The 18472-nt window shown below is 40.6% G+C and overlaps 1 long non-coding RNA gene across 1 annotated transcript; it reads right to left on the minus strand.

The window, feature by feature from the left end:
• Positions 1–1797: 1797 nt before the first annotated feature.
• On the minus strand, positions 1798–17513 carry LOC122228088. The gene is made up of 4 exons (XR_006206400.1): positions 17293–17513; positions 12505–12640; positions 8553–8683; positions 1798–1844 (listed from the first exon to the last, which is right to left on the minus strand). It is a non-coding gene; the product is annotated as an uncharacterized LOC122228088 (long non-coding RNA).
• Positions 17514–18472: the final 959 nt, after the last annotated feature.

Below are 18472 nucleotides of genomic sequence, written 5' to 3' on the forward strand. Positions count from 1 at the left end.
GAGAGGGGGAAAGAAGGAAAATGAAAGGGTAACTTAAAAAAAAAATTACATCCAAGTTATTTAACATATAGTGTAATAATGACTTCAGGAATAGAATTTAGCGATTCATCACTTACATATAACACTCAGCACTCATCCCTACAAGTGCCCTCCTTAATGCCTATCACCCATTTAGCCCATCCCCCCCCCCCCACCTCCGTTCCAGCAACCCTCAGTTTGTTCTCTATATTTAGGAGTTTCTTATGGGTTGTCTCCCTCTCTGTTTTTATCTTATTTTTGCTCCCCTTTCCCTGTTCATCTGTTTTGTTTCTTAATGGAATATTACTTGGCAATCAAAAAGAATGAAATCTTGCCATTTGCAACAACATGGATGGAACTAGAGAGTGTTATGCTAAGTGAAATAGAGAAAGACAAATATCATATGATTTCTCTCACATGTGGAATCAAAGAAAGGATAACTTGTTAAGAACACCGAGAAGTCTGGGATCAGTTCTGGTATTTCACTTGTACACTTGGGAACAGCCTAACAGCTAAAGGATTTTGTGTAAATAACCATTGCCCTGAGCCCCCCAAGCACCCCACCGCCAAGCCCGCTGTACCTGCTACCAGCCTACTCTGTCCCTTTCCAGAGGCTCTCCAGGATCTCCCCCCAGAATCCAGCCAATGAAGGATTGACTCCTGGGCCTGCATGGGGTCTTTGGATTGTGGCCCAGGGCTACCTCTGCCACAGTCCCTTCTGATGGGTCAGCACTTATTGTTAATAATATCATTTCCAATTGAGAACCTTGTGCATTTGGATTATGGTAGTGGACTTCCACCATGATGGGAGAACATGCAGTAGAAGGAGGTGAAACCAGATGTTGCTGGAGAGAGTTGAAGAGAAACAGGCATATAAGAGATCAGAGCAGCAGGAGGGAAGACAGAGCCATAAAGAGAGGTCTCTCTGCAGCTGTTACTGTACAGTTGAGATACTGCTTTCCTTAAAAATGCCTCTGGCCTTCTGGTCCTTTCCCTAGCAACCCACCACCAATCCAGGAGTAGGAGAGAGGGGTGGAAAGAGGGTACAGAGGAGTAAGGCAGGGAAGGTCCAGTCGTTCACTTGCCCACTGGGCCAGAGCAGGTGTCAGGGGCAGGTGACCACCTGGTGATACAAAGCATGGAGGCTCAGGTGGGCTGGCGAAGCTTGGTTACGGGAAACTCTTGGGCAGTGGAGTGGGTAGAGGCCTCATTCCTAACAGCAGTCACCCTCTCACCTCCGCATCCTCACCCCACTTAATCCTCACAAGACCTCTAATGAGCGGGTGTTATCATTAATTCTCATTTTGCAGGTAAAGAATCCGAAATGCAGCAAAGTGAAATAATTTAGCTAAAGGTCAGTGGCCTCTAAGGAGTGGAGCCAAATATCAAACTCAGGAATACTTGCTTCCAACTCCTGTACTCTCAGCCACTAGCCATCAGTCATCTGTGGAGAGGTTATCTGGCCATGTGTAATTCAGCAGCCACTCCGATCTAAAAGTGTAGCATCCATGCCATCGCCAATCCAAACCTCCAAGCAAGTAGAATCCTTTGACCAAGTCAGGGTGACTCATGTAGAGATAAAACCTTATACACTCGGATGTGAGGGATATCTTGTTGTAAACATGGGACAGGGTGAGCTTAGGGTCCTCCTACTCTGCCATCTTCCCAAGCTTCTCTCATCGAGATAAAATCTTATAACAGTGAACAATGATTCCCACATTATCAGAGACTTCTGTTCAAGCGACATCATTTAATACTTATTGGATGTCCATTGAGAGTTGAGCATAAGATGCACTCTTGTCACACGCTGGCATTTCTCAAGATTTCTGTATTAAAAAACAAGATAGCAACTATTCACCATGGTCAAGAAGTGATCTTGGGAGATTAGATGTTATTCTTCCTCTAACCCTACCTATAGACTGATTGGATACAAAGGAGCATTTCCCAGATACAATTCAGATTTATGGGTAACATAAATCAGCTATTCTTAAATAAGATTTGCCTTTATCATCTGGCCGACTCTAGAGTGTTCTTAACTCTTTATCTGTGTTTACCCCGTCAACCCCATTTGGTAAACACCACCAAGCATGCTGTCAAACATACCGCCCTTTAGAAATCAATGTAAATGTAATTCTACCAACTTCAACTAAACTAATAAGATCTGAAAGGTCATAATGGTACCAGACATGCAATGAATAATAGCTATGGATGCAGCTCAATGATTGATTCAACCAATGGCAATGAAGGTCTTAGGGAAAATGAGCTATTTAATTTTCTCATATACCCTAGTATGTTCTGAAGCACCTTAAATTTGGGATTGGATCTCAGGCGCACTGTGTTATCACTACATGCTTTATTGGAGCCTGCAGAAGGAAAAAAAACTGAAAAAGTAGAGAAAGTTGATTTCATTGTTGGATCCAGTATGGTCTCACTCTTGTCATGGAAAGACCTTAAATCATCAACGTGCATATTTAATCTATTTCCCTCAAACACATCTGTATTACTTTCAAAAGGCTGCCGTAACAAATTTCTGCAAACTGGGTGGCTGAAAGCAAGAGAAATGTACTGTCTCACAGTCCTGGAGACCACAAGTCAAAAATCAAGGAGTTGGTTGGACTGATTCCTTCTGAGAGTTTTAAGACAGAATCGGTTTTTTTTTTCTTTATTTCTTTCTTTTATTTATTTATTTTGTTTGTTATTGAGAGAGAGAGAGAGAAGAGAGAGAGCACAAACAGGGGAGAGGGGCAGAGTGGCACAGGGAGAGAGAGAGAATCTTAAGCAGACTCCATGCGCAGCATGGAGGCCTACTTGGGGCTTGATCCCAAGACCATGGGATCATGACCTGAGCTGAAATCAAGAGTCAGATGCTTCACCAACTGAGTCACCCAGGTGCCCCAAGACAGAATCTGTTCTATGCTTCTGTCATAGCATCTGGTAGCTCCAGGCATTCCTACTGAGTGTAAATGCATCACTCTAATCTTCCTGTCTCCGTCTGCATGTGGCCATCTTCTTATAAGAACACGAGTCATATTGGATTAGGGGCCCACCCTTCTCCAGTATGATTTCATCCTAACTTGTCACATCTGCAATGGCCCTGTTTCTAAATAAGTTCACATTCTGAGATGCAGGAGGTTAGGATTTCAAAATATCTTTTTGGGGAACACAGTTCAACCATTTGCAATATCCAAGTAGAAAACAGAGTTCATAGCACTATATGCTGTTAGGTTACAAATCAGGCAACGCATTTACCAAAACTATAGTACAGAACATGGAAGCTTTAGTTACAAGTAAATAACTTAACTTTTTACATTTTTACTGTTTAAGTTATAAAATAGTTAATATAATTATGAAATATACAAAAAAGAATACATATAATGTATGTATACTGTAGAAAGAGTAATAGAATGAATATCAATGTACCTGTCAGTTTAAGAAACAGGACATTGTGAATAAAATTAAAGCCTCCATATGTCCCTACTGAATCTCATTCTATTTCTTTCTTGGTGAGCAACACAGACTAGGTCCCTGCCCTCATGAACTTACATTTCAGTTGAAGCAGGCAGACACAAAATAGACACAAAAGTGAGAAATAAAATGTCAGGTAAGGAAAGTGCTACCCACAGCACTAAAATATGGGGATGTGACAGAAAGTAAGTGGATGGCTATTTGAGACTGGAAGCTCAGGCAAGGCTTCTTTGAGGTGGTGACCGACTGAAAAGAAGGAGTCAGTTGTGTGAAGATAAGGAAGAAAAGCATCGAGGACAAGGCATGAGAAAGTACCAAGGCCAAAAGACAAGACAAGCTTGGCAAATAAAAGGCCAGATAGCTGGAACTTAGTAAGGACAGAATAAACCCACAGTTAAGAATATGCTGTAAAAACTGGAGTAAAGAATCTAGATTTTGTTGTAAGAACAATGAGAGACTCTATGAGGGTTTTAAGCGAGGTTATAACATGATCTATGTTTCAGAAGCTATCTGTTGTTGCTGTTTGCGAGGGGCAGACTCAAAGCAAGGAAACTATCAGGACTAGGTGGATAGTGGTGGAGATAGACCACATACCGACTTGGGATGTGCTCTTGAGATGGAGTCTGTAGGGCTCAATGCACTGGATATGGGGAAAAGGGGAAAGAGAAAATGTTGCCGAATGCAACTGAATGGATTGAGGTACATTTTAATGAGATGGGAAAGATTTGTGGAGGGAGCAGATCTGGGGAGGTGTAAGTTACAAGTTTTCTTTGATTAAGTTTGACAAATGCCTATAAGACAATCTTGTGAAGATTTTACAAGGCAGTTTACCATATAAGTCCTTAAGTCTTTGTTAAAAACCAGTCTCGTTCCTCATGAAACACAATCAACTCTGCATTAGTCAAGACACATTCTCTCTTTGGTCAATTTCCTCAGCTGTTTTCTTGTGACCTTCTTTCGCTTTGCTTCCTGCTTATTAAACCCTCAATCATTCATCAAATGTTTTCTAGTACTTGTTATGTGGATGAGCATACTGCTGACATCTGTCATACTGCAGACATAAGTGGCTCTTTTTGAATATTTGTAGAATAATTGAATGGATGAATGAATGAATGAATGAATATACTGCTTAGCTTCTCTTGAGACTTAAGTTTTCAAGGGTTGGATAAGTCTAGTATAGGAAATAATACATATACTTCAGTGATACAATGCAAAGCAAAAAGTGATTAGTTGAATAGGAAAGTTACTAATAAAGGATTGTGGAAGTTCAGAAGAAGATATGCAATTCAGGAAATGCAGTATATGCACATGATGGAATACCATCCCGTAATGAGAAAGAAGAAACTACAACTATATGCAACAGAATGAATAAATTCCACATAGTTTTGAACAAAATAAGCCATATAAAAGAATACACACTGTATTATTTCATTTATATAAAGTTCAAGAAAGACAGAACTAAGCTATGGTGTTAGAAATGGTTGGTTACAGTGTGTAGGCAGGCTGTGACCCATAGGAAGTGTGAAGGGAATCCTGGGATTCTGGTTACATTCTGGGTTTTTTTTTGGGGGGGAGGTGGTTTGCTTATATGTGTTCACGTCACTAAAATTCACCTACCTGTACACTTAGGATTTGTGTACCTTAGGATTTGTGTATCATATGTCGAGAACTGTAAAGTGTCTGAGGCTTACTCTGCCAGCAAGCCTGCCACAATTTTATGCACGCTGGCAGAAGACATGATACTCCTGGGTCAGAGACAAAGGAATTGATTACTCAAAGCGCAGCAAGCAGCATAAGTTATACATTTGTTCTTGTTCCTCTTGCTCCCCTTCCTCAAAGTTGCACAGGGGGGGCTCAGATGGAATGCTGTACATGCCGTGGCTTTGTGTCAACTGAGGAACCCCAAGCTTAGAGAACCCAAATCTTTCATAATGGGATACAAGCAAATCTGCCCCACCTCCGTGGAGGGAGACAATATCTTTGTTATACTAGGTAGTAAACAAACCCGTCCTCTGCTTGGGAGGGAGACACTATCTTCCAAGGCTGTTCTCTATATATTCATCCTTGGAAAGGTAGTCATGAACAAAAGCTATCAGTGCCTCTCTGCTCACAAGGCTTGCAGAAACGTGAAAGACCCCCAGAGGATTATCTTACAACATGGTGTACTTCAATAAAAAGTTTAAATTTAAAATTATGTGGTATTTTAGCTAGATCTTATTTGGGCATGATCAGATTGAGAGAAAATGACTTTAATGTTAGGAACAGTGAGTGGGTGAGTTTTAGTAGAGCGTAGTGTTTTTCCCACCTAAAAAGTCTTCCAACATGGGAAGGGAAGGTAAATGAAACTCAAATGGCCAATTTGACTGTCTTTTTTATTGCTCAGGTAAAGGTTTGTGGAAGGGAAGAAAATCACATTAAAGAATGAAACAAGACTTTAAGGAATAATCTGTGTATTTCATTTATCCTTTTCCCTATTCCCCCAACTGTGCATGGGTTTGGATTATTTAGAGTTGAGATTTAGAAAATATTTCCATCATAATATGTGCACAGTTCAGTAGATTTTATTTTGAAAATAAAATAAGAAATACAGAAAATAATAAACTCAAATGCCTTTAAAAGTTTTTTATTTCCATAATTGAAAATTTTAAACCAAAATTATATTGGCCCTAATTAACTTTACTTTGAAAGACAAATCTCTAAATTTCTCTTGTCTTATTTACAATAAATCTCGATGACCCAATAGCATTTAAGCAGAAATGTGATGTACTTAATGCTTAACATTTTCTTAACATTTTCTCTCGGAAACATCCATTTTTATGCTACCTAGGTAAAAGTGTGGAAGTGAATATTAAAATCCCATAACCATATTTTGGTGCTGATGCTGCATTTTCACGTTTTATGATCTATCTTGAGCTGTTTGACTGAATGGCAGTCTGCTGTTTAATCAAGAGCCATGTGTTATTCTATATAAGTGTACTGTATTATAAAAGTGAATGTAAAATTAATTTCAGGATATATATGTTTAATTACATAGTCTCGTGTTACATATCTGAATCAAATTGTGCATTGCCTGTTAATAGCTTGAAAAAGTTTGGAATTAATTTAAGCAGTGAAGCTTGAGATCTTTTTAAGGAGGCTTTTCTTAGATCATAACTCAGTTCTGGAAGTTCAGTCCTTTGTGGTTTTTCCAGGTTAGCCCTTCGAGTGGAGAAGTAAAGGATATGATATTTGTTGAATGCTTGTTTTGTACCAGGCAATGGAATATATGGTTTACATGTATCACCTTGTTTTAAATTCCATGAGGTGACTGTAATTATTCCCATTTTAGACATGAACAAAAAAATCAAGAGTGGACTACTTGAACTCACACCAGGAGTAAGTGGTGGACCCAGGATTTGAATACAAAGCTGTATGTCTCCATGGTAAAATCATTTTTTAAAATAGTACTTGCAGGGTGCCTGGGTGGCTCAGTCAGTTGAGCGTCGACTTTGGCTCAGGTCATGATCTCACGGTTTGTTTGTGGGTTTAAGCCCTGCCTCAGGCTCTGTGCTGACACCTCAGAGCCTGGAGCCTGCTGTGGATTCTGTGTCTCCCTCTCTGCCCCTGCCCTGCTTGTGCTCTCTCTCTCTCAAAAATGAATAAACATTAAAAAAATTAAAAACAAATAAAAATAAATAAAATAGTACTTGCACATGGGTAGGAAGAAAAGACTAGAAGAATGAATGTTTACCATTATGTTAGCCATGGTGGGATTAAAGTTAATTTTTAATTCTTTATTTCATCATTGTGTATTGTCTGAATTTCTGATAATGTGTATGTGTATATATATTTATTTAAATATAGCATAGGGCTTGAAATGACCTTGAGAAGTCATTAAGATTGAAACCATTAACAGCAAGGTCTCCCATGGGCTTTATTCATTTAATGTCTCTTGATATGGGAGGTTTCAATCATGTAGGTTTCTGAAAGCCCAAGGGATGAAGTTGTGTCTGGGGACCGGATGATCATGGGGTGATAGTGTGTCTCTCCACGTCTCGAAGGTCAAGCGTGGTCTGAAAGATAACCAATTCCAGCTCTACTCCAAGCCAGAAAGATTCTCATGGGTGGACATTGGATAGCTTGACTATTCTAGGTCATGTAAACAAGAACTTCTGCCTACTTCCCACTACCATTTTCTTAAATTTAAGAAATTTTCTCTAATAGCCATTGAGAATCATGGAATCATTTCACCCACTCCTCTAATAAATAGTCCTTTACTTTGTATATATCCTTATAACAATTTGGGTCAAGATGCAAGTGATTATCCACCCCTACCCACACCCCTTAAATATATCATTCCCTTTAATATATTTCTGAAGCTAATTTTCTATATGAAGGTACTGGGATAGAAAATCAGCTAGTTGAGGAGCCCGGGTGGCTCAGTCAGTTAAGTGCCTGACTCTTGATTTCAGCTCAGGTCATGATTTCATGGCCGTGAGATCGAGCCCCACATTGGGCTCCACGTTGGGCTCTGTGCTGGGTGTGGAGCCTGCTTAAGATTCTCTCCCTTCCTCTTCCTCTACCCTTCCCTCGTCCTCTCCCTTTCCCCACCTCCCCCCATAAAAAAGTCACCTAGTTGTGTGGTATGCCACCCAGTTTCCTCCTTTTGGACCAAGGTCCAAAAAGGTCAATGTCATTCCCCCTCCCACTTCCAGAAGTGTCATTTGCTCACAGCTCATAGTTGAGACCCTCGTCAGAAACTTCCCCTGGCCAAAGGAAGCTGCCTTGCCTAAATTAGCTGCTTCCACAGGGGCAGCCCACATGTAATGCCTAGACTATACGTGGGCACAAAGCCCAGCACCTTTGCTGCAATTTGGGGGCATCTCTGAAAGGCCATCCCAGCTCCAGACCTCCCTGTAAAATCATCTGAGACTCCTGTTGCAACCCATCACAGTTCAACTTCGCTTCTGCCCAGTCCTCCTTCCCTCAACTCCTTACAGGCTTTGCTCCTAGGAGCACTCACCAGCAAGCCCTCTCCATATGACTTGTTGTCTGAATCTTCTTCCCCAGGAAGAGAAGGTAAAACTCACCTACATTTCCTATGGCCTCCAAATCACCATTCTCTCCCAGGTGAGCTCTTGAAACAGTAGCATCCATTGTGAATATCACAATAACTGTACCAGGCAGATCCCAGGGTAGATCTCCCTTCTTCTTGGAGGACCTGAGTAAGGAGTTAGCCACACAGACTCACACAGCAAGTTTGCTCAGAAAGGGTCTCTACACTCTGCTCTGTAAGCCCTAGTGTCAAAGAGCTTGTACTGCTGGTTAGCTTCTCACTGCAGACAGTCTCTATGAGTTGCCAGTAAAGTGAGCACCGGTGTTAAACCAAACTCCAAGAGCGTCTGCCTTCCTGCACTTTGGAGGACATGGGTGCACTGACAGGTCAAAGCCAAGAGTTTTCTGTAGTAGTAGCCAACGGCAGTAGCCATCGTAAAACAAAGGTCTCTAGTTTGGAATGGAGCAAGGACACCAGTTCATAGGTGACCCTCTGGGATCCAATACCTGTCTCTTGGGCTGGGCTTCCCTATTAAGAAATCACAGAATTGAAACAGACCCTGCCTTCTCTGGGTTTGGTGACTGGGTAACTGGCATCCTCTTTTGATTTGCAAATACTACCGTGAAGCCCACAAAAGCCAGCAAAGTTAGAAAGATAAGATGGCTTCAGGAGACATGACAAAGAAATGTGTTACCTCTTTGGAACAACTTTTTTTTTTTAGTGTTTATTTATTTATTTTGAGAGAGAGAGAGAGAGAGAGAGAGAGTAGGGAGAGGGGCAGAGAGAGAGAAGGAATCCCAGGCAGGCTCTGTGCTGTCAGTGCAGAGCCCGACACAGGGCTCATACTCACAAACCATGAGATCATGACCTGAGCTGAAATCAAGAGTCAGACATTTAACCAACTGAGCCACCCAGGCGCCCCTGGAACAACTCTTTCTATGAAAAATATACTGGAACAGATTGCAGCTGGACAACCTGGTCAATAAAGACTTCAGGATTTAATTGCTCGTATAGGGGAACATTTTCTTTAACATCAGAGTGAGCTATTTTCCCCAGTACTATAATGATTGTTACACATTTTGTAGAGTCTCCCAGAACTCTCTCTAGATGGGATCTGCTAACTACCATCCACACTAATGCACACTAATTGACTTTCGGAGAAAAATCTTTAAAAATCATTGTGAATGGTGGGTCTCTATCCTGCTCAACGTGCTTCTCTACTTCTCAGATATAATCTCCTCACTTAAGCATTCAAAAAGAATTTGCAGTATGAAATAATTTCATTCAACCGGTAAATTAATTTAGTTTCCTGAAGATAAACTTTGTAGAGAATTCCTCTAGTTAGGCAGGACCAAGTGCTGCTTGAAATCAGACCATCAAAATAGTTTTTTAAATGATCTGTAGAGTCAACCAGTAACCCTTGCCGTTAACATTATTTTTTGCCAAAATTGAAACGAGGCTATAAAACTTTTCAGGTTGCCCTCTTGCTTTGACTACTAGGAAACTCAGAGCCAAATTTAATGTTTAATCTCAATAATAATTCTTAGCTTAGATTTTCTGATACAATCCCTTTTTTTTTCCCACCTTATCTTCATTCTAGCTCCCCAATACACAATTTTTAAAAATCGTTTTTTGAAAGTTTACCCTGTTAAAAAACAGAAAAGCAAGAAACATTCTTGAAACTGTAACTACTTCTGTCTCGTTGGCTCAATATTTTGAAGCCAAAATGGGGAAGGCAAGTAAATCATAAGCAATTAATAACTGGGCCACAAGGAGAAGGTGTCCAAGTTCAACATCTTTCCAAAGACCAAGAATTTGATATGAGTGGCTTCATACAGATTATATATCCACCATGGGAGAGAAAGCGGTCTCTTCAGCATGGAATTCATTTTCCAAAACCGAACAGACCTGCGTCTCAAACAGTTCCATTGGACAAATTATGCCTTAAATCTTCTTTGAACTGCTGAGCCTAAATCAGATTAGATAGAAAAGGTTTCATTTTACATAACCAATATTTAAAGCTTCTAGTGAGTCTTTAAAATGATTTGCTACAATGTACGTGTTTTTGGTATGCATCCAACTTCTTAACTTGTCTAAGTTTTGGTGATAAAAGTTCACATTAACGCAGATAACATACCAGCACCGAAAGCTCTCAGACTAGTTATCACTGTTCTCCATATCCTCAGCGTATTCAGATAAGATGAACGGAATCTTTATAAAAACGGACATTAATTGGCATGCTTCCCTATATCAATACCTCAATCAATTTTAAAGTAACTTGCCATGTTCTGTGTATGTCAGAATCTGAGATAATGGAGTATGTATGTCAAGATAGCGTGGGCTCTGATGTAATAAAAATATAACCCTAGAGTCCCAGTTACTTAGCACAATAAAGGCTTATTTCTTTAAAAAATTTTTTTCAATGTTTATTTATTTCTGACAAAGAGACAAAGCATGGGGGGGGGGCAGAGAGAGAGAGAGAGAGAGAGAGAGAGAGAGAGGGAGACAGAATCCGAAGCGGGCTCTAGACTCTGAGCTTTCAGCACAGAGCACGACACCGGGCTTGAACTCATGGACCATGAGATCATGACCTGAGCCGAAGTCGGACACTTAACCTACTGAGCCACCCAGGTGTGCCCCAAGGTTTATTTCTTACTTGTGCTGAGTCCCAACGTGAGTCAGCTAACTCTTCAGAGTAGCTGTCCACCATGCTATGACATACAGATCCAAGCTATTTGTACCTTACAGCTCCACCATCTCAATGCATACTCATCTTTGTGTCATGGCAGGAGAAAAGAGAGTCAGAGAGTTGCACATTGACTCTTGAATGCTTCAGCCCAGGAGTGACTCTTGTTCATGGCCCACTGAGCACATGGGAGCACATGAATATTCAGTGAATAGCACATGACTGATTCAGGGAGTGCACAGCATTCTGAAGAAATGTGCAAATTTTTTGCATCTGTTTCTGTGAAAATGTAGGTTCTATCAATGCCAGTGATTTTTATTTTTATTTTGTTTTATTTTATTAATAGTTATTTTTGAGAGAGAGGGGGAGAGAGAGAGAGAGAGAAGGGGAGGGGAGGGGCAGAGAGAGAGGGAGACACAGAATTCGAAGCAGGCTCCAGGCTCTGAGCTGTCAGCACTGAGCCCAACACGGGGCTCGAACCCACGGACCACAAGATCATGACCTGAGCCAAAGTCAGATGCTTAACCAACTGAGCCATCTAGGTGCCCCAGCGCCATTGTTTTTTAAATAAGGTCTTATTTAATGGGGCATATTTGAGTGAATACATAATATCCATGCTTATAATTATACACATAAAAGCAGAATATAATTCTGTTTCAACAAATAACTCCTTTGCTTTTTATAAGTGATTCTTGTGTGGATACTAGGATATTTTTTTGATGAAGGCAGTGTTTTATTGTTTGAGTGATAAGGATCAAAGACATACCCCACATAGGCAGGAAGTAGGGTTTCACTCAAATAAGAGGCTATTAATGCTGCCAGACCCCAGAATCCTAGCAATCATCTGGAAACAAAAAACAAAAAACAACAAAAAAAACCCAAAAAAACAAAAACAAAAACAAATATCTTTTCTCCAAAGGGAAACCATGGTTGAAAGCCATTGCTCAGGAAGGTAGAAGAGTGATAATGCTCTTTTCCAAGTTGGTGAGACTATCAGGAGACCATCTGCTGTGTTTTGGAAGGAAGCACAACAATAAGCAGAATAAGGGGTGGGGAGTAAGGTTCCTAGGCAAGGGACTGTTAGTGCGTACTGACTTTTTCAAAGTTTTTTTTTTTAATGTTTTATTATTTATTTTTGGGAGAGAGAGAGAGACAGAGTGTGAGTGGGGAAGGCACAGAGAGAGAGGGAGACACAGAACCCAGAGCCTGATGCGGGGCTCGAACTCACAAGCTGTGAGACCATGACCCAAAATCGGACACTTAACCGACTGAGCCACCCAGGCGCCTCGTGTGTACTGACCTTTTAGAAGAAGAATATAAGAGCAAACGAGAAGACCAGTGTCGGCCCTAGGACCTTGCTCACTACCTCAGTACTTGGAGAAGTCAATCTCAATTCTTGGGGAATCAAGGGCTTGTTTTATCCTTTGGACCAACTTCTAGAAAGGAAGCAGAAAATCTTGTCAATCCAGATGAGATTGCAATGAAGGAAGTGAGAAGACTCCGATGGAAGGCTACACTCGGAAAGACAAAGGCAGAATTCAAATTGTTGAGCATGGCTGTGATGTTTGATACCCCAGGGGGTGAGGGGAGAAAGGATGAGGCTGGGGAAATGAACAGTGGCCAAATCATAGATTTGCTTCCAAAGGTCAATGTAGAGTCACTGAGGGATTCATAATCACAACACCTGGTAAAATTTCATCTTTGAAACAGGCTCTGGGACTGTTCTATGTGCAATGAATTTGAGCTATTTGTGACATACAACAGATACCCAATAGCTATTCCTTGAATCTGTGAATTCCTTACTCCTTCAGGAAAAAAAAAAAAAAAAAAAAAAAAGGAATGACTATTTCCCAATATCTGGACCCCACAGAGAAAGAGTGCTGAGATCTTTTGAGAAGTGGCATGTATCTATTAGAAACTAAGATAATAAAGGCTCAATTTTTATTCAGAGTTGTCCTCCACTAAGAGTTGGGGGCTCTCATTATTACTCAGATCTTGATGCAGTATTCTTCCCATTGAGTTAGACCTCCTGCTTCCAGCTGCCTGAATCATAGCTGACGTTCTTAGATCTTCTGAACTCTGTGCCTATATGAGCATCTACAAGCTGGCTTTAGTACCCACAACGCTCACCCAGTGAGCAGGTCTTTTCCCTGCCCTCAGCCAGCTTCTCATCTGTCCCACCCAAGAACTTGCAGCCCTGATGTTCATCTGACTGGCTTCCTACAGCAGTGATACAGACACCGATGCTGGGTGTTCATAGGCAATCACCATGTGGTTGCAAATCACTCTTACTAAAAGGAATGTCTATCAACTACGTTAGGAGTATCCAAATCTATTATTGTTCTCCTCCCCCAAATTTCAAGAAGACACCTTATTCATGCTTGATACATGAAAAGTACTCACTCAATGATGTTGAGTGAATGAATGGTAGATAAATAAATTAAATGGGAGGTCTTTAGAAAAAATAAGCCTCTTGCTATTCTGTTAATACACTTTACGCTCACACACATGTGATTTCTCAATAGTCCCCATTCCAATAGTATATATGCCTTATCATAGATTAGTGGTGAAGACAATTTTCACTAGTAACTAACTAGAAATTGCCAAATTCATCATATATGGAGTCTGAGTTCCACATACATATGTCAAAGGAGAAGGGTAAGCAGGTCAACAGCCTTTGTGATGCAACTTCCCCAAAGTAGAGCGAAGCATCTTTTTTTGCAAACAGAAAACACAGCAAAAAAGGAATAACACATTTTTAATTGGAAAGATTCAGATTTACTCTTAATTTAATTCAGCTGCCCAACAACCATAATTAGATTTGCATCATGATATATCTTCAATACTATTTATTTTCATAAATGCAAACTTTCCTGAACATGTTTCTGATGGATCCTGACATTTTAAAATATGTCCTATTGTCCTTTTCTGTGCAGTAGACCAAGCATAGAGTGTTCACTCCTATATCATTGTCACTGTACTATCAGACCAGATGGCTACTTCATCACAGAATCAAGAATTAGGGATAATTTATGCTGTTCCTTGCTCTAGAATGTGAAAATAGAAAGCATTTGCTGCACACATGCTCAGGGAGAACAGCTCGACCCCGCAGTAGCCACCTCATCAGAGGGCATTTGGTGCTGTGGCTGCACTGCCTTCAGGAGTGAGATTTCATGCCATGGAGCCCTAAGCTCTCAGGTCACAGAGAAAATCGTCACAGCACGTGAGTTGATGCTTCATCCAGTAACCAAATTAAGCCTGGAGTGCCTCTTTGTTAAGGAACACAATTTGCAATAAAACAGTTCTAAAATGGGAAAGATTATATCTGAATCTGCCATTGTTTCGTATTCAAGGATTTCTCCCCTTCATAGGAAAAAAAACATACGAATGTTGGCTTAATATTCAGAGCAGTTGTTTTTGTATCTGTGAACATTAAATGTTAGAAGCGGAAGAGCTATTTATCCTCAGCCTGCTGAAGAGAACAGTGGAAATTTCTTTTTATTGGTCTATAAATAAGCAAAGTCTGAACACACCCTTTATTGGGAGAAGAGCCACGGCAACTCGTTACACATACCAACAGGCTCCTCAGGATTCCTCCTCTGATGTTGCCATAAGAGTGCAGATGGAGACGTAGACAAAAGATCGTCCTCTCCAACTACCACACATATTTAACCTGAGGACCAACTAATATTCCCTAGGTAAAAAAGAAAACGCCTATGAAATCAGAAACATTTCTGCTTAACAGGTGTTATTGTTTAGGAAAATCTAGGTGAATCAGTGAAGTATCATTTAACACAAGCTTGGATGTGACAAATCAAACGGCCCTTGGCTCCTTTATTTTATAACCGTGTATTATCCACAAAGAAATGTAGGGCTTTGGGGTCTGTCTACATAGTACCAGAATCAACTGGCTTATTCAGTTACAAAAAGACTCCCCCAAATAACAGTTAAGACGCCTATTTGAATTATACAAATCTGGTTGCATTGATTTTTTTTATATGTCAATTATTTGTGGTTGTGAACATGCAGACAAGCCATTGAAAATGTCTCAATTATATGGGTAATATAATCCATCCCTTTTATTTGAATCTGTTTAATTTGTTCATGTGTATTAACTTTTTCAGATTAGATATCCTGCAAAAACAGACAGCTACACTAGGGGGATTCGATTGTGTAGGCAAAATTAAAAGGCTATCAGTGTAAAAAGTGAGAGCAGACAGAAAGCTTAACAAATTGGAAAGAACAACAGACAGCTGGCAATAATCATGTCCCCTTTCCGAGGAAGGAACTGTATCTGCCTGTTCTCTGTACATGATTTGAGGCTTATACTCATATTAATGACGACACCTCTTCCATCAATATCTTGGATTATTACCAGTGTCTGGGAGAAATTTTATTGGCTGCTGCAGTTCATTGAGAATTAATTGATATGACACACTTACTCTACATGAACTTGGAAAAAAGTCTATCGAGTGAGTGATTTAACTCATTTTATGTTAATTATAAATTATGCCAGGAAACACTGTTATGGGTGGACTTGTATCTACCTCTGGGACCGCATATGTGAGCAGTTTGTACTTCCCACATTCTGGATACCCTGACTTTGATTGACTGGCTAACACCTTAGGAAAGGCATTAATTCGGCACCCTCACCAGCGTTTGCAATGTGGCATGTTCTTAAACAAATTAGGAGGCAACAAAATGGCCCACGTATCTTTATTTGTAATTTAACCAACATGATGAAAGACAACCTCCAAATTGGCTAATTAAAAATTTTTTTACTCACCCTCGGTATATCTTAAGTAATCTCCTAAGCGTTTCATAAAATTGACAAGGAAGAGGGAGGGGAGACCTGCTGCCAAATCAAACAGAAAATGAAAGATTACTTTAGAAAGAGAATGTAAGAATTACTGGCTGCACGTTAAGGCGGCATGCCCAGGAACTCTTTATTTTCATTTCCTGTTCAGTACTGCTGATGAGCAGATTCCTCTGATTCTCCCTCTCAGTGAGCGCACACTAGTGCCGTTATTAAAAGAAGCTCATCCGAATGCGGTCGTTGTTATGCAGGAGCGGTAACTCACATAATGGGGGATGGCATTTCTTTCCACTCGTGCTGCTCCACTGGTTCTAATAGCAACCTGGAGCTCAATTTCCTCCTCAAGAACATTGCATTTCATGTGGAATGTCAATTATTAAAATGCAGTGTCCCGTGTCTTACTTCTCACTAGATGAATTCATTTGCAAAACTTGCTAATTTATGCAAATGATTCTTAACCTGTAACTGCCCGGAATCTGTTTTACCCTTTCTGGCTTTTGGCAGCTTGGAGCCTAGATGAGGGAAGGAAACCCATTAATGCGGTGTTTGTCAGTTCTGTCATCGTTATATTGGCTATTGAGTTGTTAAAAAACAAAAACAAAAACAAAACCACCCCCTCCACCACGACCAGATGAAAATATGTTAAGTGGAAGCCAGACGACAGCTAGAGCTGAAAAATCTAGAGATTAAATTAAAGATAAACCAGAATGAGAGGATCTGGTACCTGCACGTCCTGACAACCTGAGTGATGTTAGAAGCTAATGACCTCTTTTCTGGGAGAAACTAACTGGTTAATAACCCAAGGAAGGTCTATCAGCCACCGACTGAGACAGATACAGATAGTCATCAGATAAGATATTTATTCCCAGGAATGAAAATTGAACTGGCCAGGATTTTAGTAAATACAAAGTACAAAAGGAAGTGCATACAATTTTTAATTTTTGGCCATGGTTACAAGTAAGACAAAGCAGGAAAAAAAAGGGATGTTTGTCAAGAAGAGGATTGCCGTGTGTGCGTGTCCAAATATGGGGCCGGGGGGGATTCAATCAGGCTTGCGTGATATTTCTGTGTCTGAATGTGTGTTCCCCCAGGTACCCCATACCTCAGATCTTGAGGGCTTCCTCTGAATGAGTTGGGTTTTACATTCTTACATCAGTGGCATTATATTTTAATCAACTCTTCTGAAAAGACATTGCAATTTTTGCCCCCACTGGCCCTGACTGTTACACAGATCTTTTTATGAACGGTGTTATAAAAGTGCTTTCTGCAAACCTCAAAGCTGCTCTTCCTTGTCCTTTTTTGAGTCCGGGGAAGGATTCCGATTCTGGGCCTGGCTTCTGAATCCACAGGAAATGGATACATCACATCGCTTTTATTCAGTGTTCTTCATTCTGGCAAGTTTCTGAAGACCATTGAGCTGTTGAACAACCTGGATTGGCTTAGCCAGGGAGATTCAACGAGGGAAGCAGACAGTCACAGTGTGTGTGTGTGTGTGTGTGTGTGTGTGTGTGTGTGTATGTGTGTGTGAGAGAGAGAGAGAGAGAGAGACAGAGACAGAGACAGAGACAGAGACAGAGACAGATAGGGAGAGAGAGACAGAGAGTTGCACAGCTGAGCTCTAGTCTGGACACCCACCCCTAGCCATTGATGTTACATCATACACTGCCCTGGTTGCTCCTGTTGCCTGGCCTCCTTCTGACTTTTCTGAATCTGTGCTACATATACATGGTCACAAACTGTCCTTGTGACCTGTTGTCATGACTGCTGGACTGCATTTTCCTTTTTCAAGTGTACCAATAGTTGCAAAGTGGGTAGGGGCATTTGTTGTGGGTTTGGAATGGATTCTTTCAACTCCATGATAGATTCTGATTAAAGAGAAAAAAAAGAATCTACCCTGGTAAAATGGACAATCACCACTTCAAGCAACTTGCCCAAACCTCAGAAGAATAATACCCCAGAAGAGTACCTATTTAATCACTCACTTTGCTCCTCTTTCTTTCAGAACCATGTCTCTTTAAATCTATTGAAGAAGATATTCCTTCTGGCCCACAGGATGCCAAAATGACTTGATGATTTATTTATGCAGCATTTGGCAGCCCATAGTCCAGATTGTGGCTGAGGCTGAATGTTATGAGCCCCCGCTAGTGAATGTATTTTAAAATTATATTTAAAATACATTTTTTGAAAACCTCACCACGTTTGGCCCAGCCTCAGATCCTGAGAAAAGCAGCGATACGAGTAAGAAGTTAACATGGCTAAGGACCTAGCTGGTGAAATTTTATTGTGAGAGGTTAGAAAAATGGTAAGTTTTCATCTGGGGAAGGAAAAAAATGGTGTTTACACCTCAATGCTTTAGTGATATCGAATGTGACCTTCCCTATTGACAGCAACTCATCTGGTCATTCAGCAATTTATTGGGCTTCTCCTATGTTCCGGGGAATATTGTAGGCCC

The sequence above is a fragment of the Panthera leo genome, chromosome C1 (genome assembly GCF_018350215.1).
Source record: "Panthera leo isolate Ple1 chromosome C1, P.leo_Ple1_pat1.1, whole genome shotgun sequence".
Classification (NCBI taxonomy): Eukaryota; Metazoa; Chordata; class Mammalia; order Carnivora; family Felidae; genus Panthera; species Panthera leo.